This window comes from Schistocerca piceifrons, unplaced genomic scaffold, assembly GCF_021461385.2.
Source record: "Schistocerca piceifrons isolate TAMUIC-IGC-003096 unplaced genomic scaffold, iqSchPice1.1 HiC_scaffold_340, whole genome shotgun sequence".
NCBI classification, from domain to species: Eukaryota; Metazoa; Arthropoda; class Insecta; order Orthoptera; family Acrididae; genus Schistocerca; species Schistocerca piceifrons.
The window spans coordinates 47,501-55,000 of NW_025728560.1; the positions used below are offsets into that span (position 1 = coordinate 47,501).

At 54.6% G+C, this 7,500-nt stretch overlaps 2 non-coding genes and 1 pseudogene across 2 annotated transcripts; all 3 read left to right on the plus strand.

Moving 5' to 3' along the window:
* The first annotated feature begins 4,660 nt into the window (after window positions 1-4,660).
* On the plus strand, window positions 4,661-6,569 carry LOC124745934. Its single transcript, XR_007011229.1, has one exon. It is a non-coding gene; the product is annotated as a small subunit ribosomal RNA (ribosomal RNA).
* Window positions 6,570-6,921: 352 nt separating this feature from the next.
* LOC124745945 lies at window positions 6,922-7,076 on the plus strand. The gene has a single exon (XR_007011233.1). It is a non-coding gene; the product is annotated as a 5.8S ribosomal RNA (ribosomal RNA).
* A 188-nt stretch (window positions 7,077-7,264) lies between these two features.
* LOC124745939 overlaps window positions 7,265-7,500 on the plus strand; it is a 4,222-nt pseudogene continuing 3,986 nt past the window's right edge.

The window sequence follows — 7,500 nt, forward strand, 5'->3', positions numbered from 1 at the left end:
GACTCCACCCGCACCCGTTCGTGGACCACCCCAACCGCCAAACGCGCACCTCCAGCGGATGAACGGCGGACGTTTCCCGCACTCGTAAAGTGCAATCCACCCCTATAACTTGCGTTTCATGAAGAGTTATTTCCAATATGCGACATTCCCGCTGTCCCTATACATGAGCCGCGACCTGTACCACTTACGAGCGAGAGACGCGATCGCGTTGCTCACTGTACGGCGTCCGATACCGAGCCATCAGCATGTCGGTCCCCATGCGCGTTGCACTCGCACTCGCACTCGCAAAAACGTGGGGCAAATATATTACGCGGAAGAGTTATAACAGACCGAGCCCCACTGCATGGGGGGAGTCTTTGTCACTAATGTACACAGATAGAACATTGTGGACTGGAACCAGATTACCCGTACACACGGCGCTGATTAGTAATCAATGCAGAGCCATCAAACTACAGAAAATATATACAACTGTCCGTATACATGCTGAAAGAGTCTGCCCACAATGGGAACCACACGTCAGCCAGACACTCTGATCACGCACCACTCTCTGCTTCTAACAGGCGCACATACAATATGTAAGCACCAGCATGGAACAACATCCAGTGCATCCTCTCCGCCACATTACACAATCCACACTATCACAACCAGACCAGGAGGTCCATGCGGAAAATAGAATATCCCACCCTTTCGACATCCACCATTGCGCAGATAAGGCACCAACACCCACACATGTCCTATACAACGGTGCACCCAACATCACAATAGTACCTCCTGTCACAGCGCACAAACAATGACATGAGTCAAAGACACAGGTCTGACACAAGCATAGAATTGGAGCGCCGCCTCTAATAAGCCAAAGGTGCATCCTGACGTGACAAATCTCATCATGTCACAAGCATTCACTTACTATAATCACTATCAACGAACCTGCCGCCCCGCCCCCCCCCCCCCCCCCACACCTTTCCTTACAACAACGTGTAACCTAACCTAACCCATGTTGTACCTTAACCTAACCCATGTTGTACCTTAACCTAACCCATGTTGTGCCTTAACCTAACCCATGTTGTGCCTTAACCTAACCCATGTTGTCCCCTAACCTAACCCAAGTTGTCCCCTAACCTAACCCATGTTGTCCCTTAACCTAACCCATGTTGTGCCTTAACCTAACCCATGTTGTGCCTTAACCTAACCCATGTTGTCCCCTAACCTAACCCATGTTGTCCCCTAACCTAACCCATGTTGTGCCTTAACCTAACCCATGTTGTCCCCTAACCTAACCCATGTTGTGCCTTAACCTAACCCATGTTGTCCCCTAACCTAACCCATGTTGTCCCCTAACCTAACCCATGTTGTCCCCTAACCTAACCCATGTTGTGCCTTAACCTAACCCATGTTGTGCCTTAACCTAACCCATGTTGTCCCCTAACCTAACCCAAGTTGTCCCCTAACCTAACCCATGTTGTCCCCTAACCTAACCCATGTTGTGCCTTAACCTAACCCATGTTGTGCCTTAACCTAACCCATGTTGTGCCTTAACCTAACCCATGTTGTCCCCTAACCTAACCCATGTTGTCCCCTAACCTAACCCATGTTGTGCCTTAACCTAACCCATGTTGTCCCCTAACCTAACCCATGTTGTGCCTTAACCTAACCCATGTTGTCCCCTAACCTAACCCATGTTGTCCCCTAACCTAACCCATGTTGTCCCCTAACCTAACCCATGTTGTGCCTTAACCTAACCCATGTTGTGCCTTAACCTAACCCATGTTGTCCCCTAACCTAACCCATGTTGTCCCCTAACCTAACCCATGTTGTCCCCTAACCTAACCCATGTTGTCCCCTAACCTAACCCATGTTGTCCCCTAACCTAACCCATGTTGTCCCCTAACCTAACCCATGTTGTCCCCTAACCTAACCCATGTTGTCCCCTAACCTAACCCATGTTGTCCCCTAACCTAACCCATGTTGTCCCCTAACCTAACCCATGTTGTGCCCTAACCTAACCCATGTTGTGCCCTAACCTAACCCATGTTGTGCCCTAACCTAACCCATGTTGTGCCTTAACCTAACCCATGTTGTCCCCTAACCTAACCCATGTTGTCCCCTAACCTAACCCATGTTGTCCCCTAACCTAACCCATGTTGTCCCCTAACCTAACCCATGTTGTCCCCTAACCTAACCCATGTTGTGCCTTAACCTAACCCATGTTGTCCCCTAACCTAACCCATGTTGTCCCCTAACCTAACCCATGTTGTCCCCTAACCTAACCCATGTTGTCCCCTAACCTAACCCATGTTGTCCCCTAACCTAACCCATGTTGTCCCCTAACCTAACCCATGTTGTCCCCTAACCTAACCCATGTTGTCCCCTAACCTAACCCATGTTGTGCCCTAACCTAACCCATGTTGTCCCCTAACCTAACCCATGTTGTGCCTTAACCTAACCCATGTTGTGCCTTAACCTAACCCATGTTGTCCCCTAACCTAACCCATGTTGTCCCCTAACCTAACCCATGTTGTGCCTTAACCTAACCCATGTTGTGCCGTAACCTAACCCATGTTGTGCCTTAACCTAACCCATGTTGTGCCTTAACCTAACCCATGTTGTGCCTTAACCTAACCCATGTTGTGCCTTAACCTAACCCATGTTGTGCCTTAACCTAACCCACGTTGTCCCCTAACGTAACCCACGTTGTCCCCTAACGTAACCCACGTTGTCCCCTAACGTAACCCACGTTGTCCCCTAACGTAACCCACGTTGTCCCCTAACGTAACCCACGTTGTCCCCTAACGTAACCCACGTTGTCCCCTAACGTAACCCACGTTGTCGCCTATCGTAACCCACGTTGTCGCCTAAACCTGCTCTGTAATTGTTATACGACTCGTTCAATTAGTGTAGTGTTGCCCACCCGCAACCCTCGCAATATAGTTCGCTACTCGCACTGCCCGCTCCCCTGTGTATCGCTTCATGTTAAACACCTTGCAAGTCTTGCTGACTTTCCACATGCTCCTGCTGTACACTGTAATGTGGATGGCAGCAGGGCGTACATGCCGCCCCCCCCCCCCCCCCACCTCTCCCCACGTCCCCACCTTGCCCCCTGCCTTCGCAAGGTGGTTGGTGACAAGTTTGCATGTTCAATGCCCTTCGCATGCGACGTACGCAGGCTACGTTGTGGTGCGGCCTGTGTCAACTGTCCGCTGATGTCGTACGCGTGAACCACAATCTGTACTGCACATTCGTCCTTATGTACTGAATGATACATCGTGGCACATGTGTGACCGTACAACGACTGCGCCCAAAAACGGCGGACCATACAGTGCAAATATTGTGCACGCAGCTACGTGTCGTCTCCCTATGAGAGCTGGATTGCAGTGTGGTACGCCATAGAGACGTGTGGGAGGAACGGACGCCGTGGATGGCGATCAGCATGAGCTGTCTGTTGATGTATTCGGACCTAGTCGTCTCTCCTCACACACCGTGATGGCATGGTGCAGCGCGTTCCATATCTGCGACATGCTACAGAAGCCGGTTGACAGTCGTTCGAGCAATGGACATCGCATACGTACGGGGGCCACCTTCCACGTATTGTCTAGGCGTGCACATTTTGTTGCGTGTATGTGGGCAGACGTAGTGTGGCGTGACACCTGACACAGGCATGCAATAATGGTTGAAGTTGCAAATGGCGATGGACGCCTACGTTTTCTGGTGAAGTTACGCAAATGAAGAAATGGTAACCCGTTGTGGTGCGGTTGTTCTCGCTAGGGGTGAATCGGTGATGGCGACGATAGGTTGAGGTACTAACCGGTTGTTCCAGCGATACCCACCATGCCGACGAAACTGAACGGCATCTGGGTGTGAAGCGATACGCGGCGGTGGCTGGGTGGGACCGTCCCCGGCCGGTGAGGGGGCGCCTCCCGGCGTGCTGGCCGCGCGGTGCGTGGGCGCACGCGCTACAGCCGGCTGGTGGGGGCGGCCAGTGGCAGGCGCGCCGGCCGACGGACGCGGCAGGCGTCGCAGCTGCGCGCCGGCGCACCCTGCGCGCGGCGCCGTGCGGCCAAAGTAGGTCCTCGCGGGCCCGGTGCGAAGCGCGGTGGACATCTGCAGTGTGCTGGTCCGATTGAGGACTGTGTGCGTTGAGGATGCGCCGCCGCCCGGCGCTCGGCGCCGCGACGCCGTCTGCTGCTCGGTCGCCCCAGCGGTTCTCGCTGGTGGTTTGTATCGCAGCTGTGCGGATGTGTTGGCGTGTGCGCTGTGCTGGGAGAGTTCGCTTCGGCACCCAAGTGGGGCTTTTGTCCTTCTGTGGCGCTGGCGTTGGAGCTGCCGGTCACCGTAGGTGGCGCGTGTTGTCTCCCGCCGGCAATGCCACGACAGCACGCTCCCGGGCCTCTGTCGGCAGCGGCAAGCTCAGTTGGGAGCACGGGTGGTCGCACCGAAAGCGTCTACTCGCCTAACTCCGGGCGATTGCGCCTCTCTCGAACCCGACCAAGTACTTGGGACGGCGCTGCGCGCCGCCGGGACCTGAGAGGGTTTCGAGGTGTATTGTGCAGGGGAGCTCAGCCTCCTCCTGTTTGCAGAATGATTGAGCGGACGCTTGCGTGTTCGCGCGGGCCCCCGGGACACACTCCCGGGCGGCCGGCTGCTCAGCTCTAGTTGACGCAGCTCCCTGGTTGATCCTGCCAGTAGTCATATGCTTGTCTCAAAGATTAAGCCATGCATGTCTCAGTACAAGCCGCATTAAGGTGAAACCGCGAATGGCTCATTAAATCAGTTATGGTTCCTTAGATCGTACCCACGTTACTTGGATAACTGTGGTAATTCTAGAGCTAATACATGCAAACAGAGTCCCGACCAGAGATGGAAGGGACGCTTTTATTAGATCAAAACCAATCGGTCGGCTCGTCCGGTCCGTTTGCCTTGGTGACTCTGAATAACTTTGGGCTGATCGCACGGTCCTCGTACCGGCGACGCATCTTTCAAATGTCTGCCTTATCAACTGTCGATGGTAGGTTCTGCGCCTACCATGGTTGTAACGGGTAACGGGGAATCAGGGTTCGATTCCGGAGAGGGAGCCTGAGAAACGGCTACCACATCCAAGGAAGGCAGCAGGCGCGCAAATTACCCACTCCCGGCACGGGGAGGTAGTGACGAAAAATAACGATACGGGACTCATCCGAGGCCCCGTAATCGGAATGAGTACACTTTAAATCCTTTAACGAGTATCTATTGGAGGGCAAGTCTGGTGCCAGCAGCCGCGGTAATTCCAGCTCCAATAGCGTATATTAAAGTTGTTGCGGTTAAAAAGCTCGTAGTTGGATTTGTGTCCCACGCTGTTGGTTCACCGCCCGTCGGTGTTTAACTGGCATGTATCGTGGGACGTCCTGCCGGTGGGGCGAGCCGAAGGCGTGCGACCGCCCCGTGCGTGCTCGTGCGTCCCGAGGCGGACCCCGTTGAAATCCTACCAGGGTGCTCTTTATTGAGTGTCTCGGTGGGCCGGCACGTTTACTTTGAACAAATTAGAGTGCTTAAAGCAGGCAAGCCCGCCTGAATACTGTGTGCATGGAATAATGGAATAGGACCTCGGTTCTATTTTGTTGGTTTTCGGAACCCGAGGTAATGATTAATAGGGACAGGCGGGGGCATTCGTATTGCGACGTTAGAGGTGAAATTCTTGGATCGTCGCAAGACGAACAGAAGCGAAAGCATTTGCCAAGTATGTTTTCATTAATCAAGAACGAAAGTTAGAGGTTCGAAGGCGATCAGATACCGCCCTAGTTCTAACCATAAACGATGCCAGCCAGCGATCCGCCGCAGTTCCTCCGATGACTCGGCGGGCAGCCTCCGGGAAACCAAAGCTTTTGGGTTCCGGGGGAAGTATGGTTGCAAAGCTGAAACTTAAAGGAATTGACGGAAGGGCACCACCAGGAGTGGAGCCTGCGGCTTAATTTGACTCAACACGGGAAACCTCACCAGGCCCGGACACCGGAAGGATTGACAGATTGATAGCTCTTTCTTGATTCGGTGGGTGGTGGTGCATGGCCGTTCTTAGTTGGTGGAGCGATTTGTCTGGTTAATTCCGATAACGAACGAGACTCTAGCCTGCTAACTAGTCGCGTGACATCCTTCGTGCTGTCAGCGATTACTTTTCTTCTTAGAGGGACAGGCGGCTTCTAGCCGCACGAGATTGAGCAACAACAGGTCTGTGATGCCCTTAGATGTTCTGGGCCGCACGCGCGCTACACTGAAGGAATCAGCGTGTCTTCCTAGGCCGAAAGGTCGGGGTAACCCGCTGAACCTCCTTCGTGCTAGGGATTGGGGCTTGCAATTGTTCCCCATGAACGAGGAATTCCCAGTAAGCGCGAGTCATAAGCTCGCGTTGATTACGTCCCTGCCCTTTGTACACACCGCCCGTCGCTACTACCGATTGAATGATTTAGTGAGGTCTTCGGACTGGTACGCGGCATTGACTCTGTCGTTGCCGATGCTACCGGAAAGATGACCAAACTTGATCATTTAGAGGAAGTAAAAGTCGTAACAAGGTTTCCGTAGGTGAACCTGCGGAAGGATCATTACCGACTAGACTGCATGTCTTTCGATGTGCGTGTCGTGTCGCGCAACACGCTACCTGTACGGCTCGCAGTAGCCGTGCGCCGCGTGCGGAACCACGCGTGCCTCTCAAAACTAGCGGCAATGTTGTGTGGTACGAGCGCTGAAGCGCTGGAGCGGCTGGCCTGCGGCACCTGGCGCCTGGCGCCGGTTTTGAATGACTTTCGCCCGAGTGCCTGTCCGCTCCGGTGTGGAGCCGTACGACGCCCGTCGGCCGTGAGGCCGTTGGACACAGAACGCTGGAACAGGGGCCGCCACACGCCTCACTCCCGCCTATGCGACCGTCTCGAAAGAGACGGCGGAAACTTGAGAAAAGATCACCCAGGACGGTGGATCACTCGGCTCGTGGGTCGATGAAGAACGCAGCAAATTGCGCGTCGACATGTGAACTGCAGGACACATGAACATCGACGTTTCGAACGCACATTGCGGTCCATGGATTCCGTTCCCGGGCCACGTCTGGCTGAGGGTCGGCTACGTATACTGAAGCGCGCGGCGTTTGCCCCGCTTCGCAGACCTGGGAGTGTCGCGGCCGCCTGTGGGGCCGGCCGCGTCTCCTCAAACGTGCGATGCGCGCCCGTCGCCTGGCGGTTCGCATACCGGTACTTTCTCGGTAGCGTGCACAGCCGGCTGGCGGTGTGGCGTGCGACACCTCGTACAACGACCTCAGAGCAGGCGAGACTACCCGCTGAATTTAAGCATATTACTAAGCGGAGGAAAAGAAACTAACAAGGATTCCCCCAGTAGCGGCGAGCGAACAGGGAAGAGTCCAGCACCGAACCCCGCAGGCTGCCGCCTGTCGTGGCATGTGGTGTTTGGGAGGGTCCACTACCCCGACGCCTCGCGCCGAGCCCAAGTCCAACTTGAATGAGGCCACGGCCCGTAGAGGGTGCCAGG